The following is a 2,846-nucleotide window of genomic DNA, read 5'->3' as shown; positions in this document are numbered from 1 at the left end:
TGAGTTTCTCTGTGCTGCATATGGCTTGCTCTTAGGGAGAGTCCTTCTGGGATGATATCCCCAAGACCTAACAACTCAGCAGATAACAGGGGGAGGAAAACTGTTTTCTTCTGAAAAGGGGGATTTAAGATTTGCTATTGTTTTCCTTCAGCTGTTTAGAAAAACTAGCAACTTATGTCTATGCTGGCAGCCTTTTTCATTGGGACCTCATTTTTTTTTTGATGGGGGGGGGGAAGCAGAGGGAGGAGACAAGAGTGGAGGTCTTAACATATTCATCCTGCAAACTCCAGTTACAGCACTGATGTGATTCTCCTGGTTTCCTGCTGGAGCCTGGGGGTCATTCTTAAAGTTTGTCACTTGAAATTGAGGGCAATCAAAATAAGTTCTGCTCTGTATCACATCTGCTCAGCATTGCTTGCTCCTGATTCAGTCAACAGTAAAGGATAGCAAAAATGTGACCTTTGATCTTCTGTTCAGAAACCTTGGAGTTGTTCAGATTTGTTCTATTTTAGCTTTATTTTCTCAGAAATTGGAAGATTCACATTTTAGAGCTTTCCCTTGGTTTTACACCTCTAAACTGGGAGGCTGTTGGAGCTTCTTGCAAGACAGAATTTTAGGTGGTTACAATTGTAGGGCATGTACTGACGTTTTTAGTTGATTGCAGTGCAAATGTAAAGTAAGCCCATAAATCGTAACCAGTGTTGTGATTACAAATTGTTACAATCACATGAGATTATTCAGTTTCTTGCAAATCCTTCTAGACCATACAATTAAAGTCATAACCACAGTTATAATCCTGTGAGATAAAGTTACTTCATCACACAATCTCCTTCTGGTTTACTGTTTGCTTTACTTTGCTGCCAGACTGAATGTTTCTGTTTCAATGTTTCCAGCTTCAATGGCAGCATGTATACTTTTTGTATCTCTGTTAATTCTGGAGTTTATTTTACATCCTTAAAATATGGATGTTGATTGATGTAATAGTTGGGCAAAGACTTGATGATTTTCGCTCTAGTGGTGGGAAACTCAACGTAAAATAATAAAGTTTTAGAAAAGAATTGCTATTTCTGTCTATCACTAGAGATGTCCTGTCACATGGTCAGGAAATAAATGAGCTGGGATCACTGACACATTGTTATATACTTTTCTCTTCCTGATGTTGGATGTCCTGATGCTTCCAGTGCAAAGGAAGCTGCAGTGGGCTGAGGAGTGTTTTGTGCCTGTTGGCCAGAGCGTGATGACTCAGTGTGTCAGAGTAATTCTGATAAATACCCAGACTGAGATAATCAAAGCCCGTCCAGGGATTTGGTTGTTGTCCTACTTATTAATTTTAATGATAATTGAATATCTGTGCCAATTACTCAGGCTGTAAGCTCAGCTGCCCAAGACCTGTATATTCAGTTGCCAAACATTGCTTATTCAAAGTCTGGTATATTTAACTTGGAGGGGTGGTCTCAATGTGGACAGAAAGTACAGATAGACAGGAGCTACTGTGTCCTTACTACTTACTGAGTCACAGTAAGTAAGTCTGGCAGAGCCTGTTTCTCAGAACCACATAAGTGTAGTGACCTGGCAAATGTCTTTAGCTCTCAGGGGATTTAGTTATGATGCTGCCTGTATAATATTTGTAAAAGGCTTTTGCTGTGAAAGTGTTGAAGAGAAAGCAGGGAATCTTAAGCAGCCCTTGCTCAGTGTTTGCAAAGCTGTTTTGTTTGATGCCACTAGCCCAAGTAAACCTTTTGGACTCCTCTCTTCTCTGTCCTTTTTGAGCACAGTGCTACTAAGATTTCTTTTTCTTGCAAGTTTATCTCCTCCAATGCTAACCTGGGGTGTTTTCCCTCACCTCTGCTGTTTGCAGAGGCTGACGGTAGATGCGCAGAAGTCCCTGTGCATCTGTCCAGGTGTTGCAGAGGGTTTTTCTCAGAAGCCAGGATCTGTGTTCAGTTTTTTTTTATGTGAGGGGAGCTTTTCCCAGATGAATTCTCTGGTGCTTCTGGTCCTGCTGGAAGACTACGTAATGTCCCCATTGATCAAGGGTAAAACAAGCAACTGAGCATGCTGGTTTAAAAGTAAACCAGCCGCAGAAATGAACCCAGTTCTAGAGAGATTGTAAGTCAGAGTTACAATTTACTAAAAATAAATTGCAATAGATGCAACAATAGAGAGAAAAATGGGTTTTAACCACAGAACTAGATGTGTAACCCAGCCTCCTGGGACAAAAACAGAACAGCATTCCTTGGTGCCTGTAGTGAGCACCTCGTGGCTTCCCTGGGTGCAAAGTAAAACGAAAGGAAAATCTGTTGGTTCAGATGATAGTGGTAGTTTTGTTGAGGTAACGATTGCAGGAGTTCTAGTTCTCCTCTCAATCTGACAAGTGGTACCAGAAGTCCCAAAACCTAAAAATGCTCAGGTTCAGGTGAGACAATCCAGTACCTCCCCCAGGGCAGCAGGTAGTTTCACAATGGATGATCTGACTCTGTGAGTTATGGGATATTTTTGGAGTATTTGATGGTCTAGATGGTGCAGCTGCCTATTATGCCAGTCCAGTATGGCCCATTAACAGAGATGACCCCTCAGGCTGGGTGTGAAGGTGCTAATGCCTCCCTGAAGGGGAGTTATCACAGCTGAGTCATTAGCTGTGCCCTGGGCAGCTGCTGCAAATGATCCGTTACCAACAGTCCATCAGAAATGATATAGAGGGTGTAGAATACACAGTTTTGGTTATACCCACGTAGTAATAAACTGGTCCTGGCCCCTCTAACTGGGACACTTAGACACAAAATGGTGCTAATGCCATAGGCGTCCTGTGTTTTTTTGAACTGGGAATAAGCTCAAGTTAGCAAAGT

This window comes from Empidonax traillii, unplaced genomic scaffold (assembly GCF_003031625.1).
Source record: "Empidonax traillii isolate 1590-97213 ecotype Southwest subspecies unplaced genomic scaffold, ASM303162v1 scaffold1516:size99892, whole genome shotgun sequence".
In the NCBI taxonomy this organism is placed as follows: domain Eukaryota; kingdom Metazoa; phylum Chordata; class Aves; order Passeriformes; family Tyrannidae; genus Empidonax; species Empidonax traillii.
The sequence above is the reverse complement of the archived record's forward strand: the minus strand, read 5'-3'. Positions refer to the sequence as shown.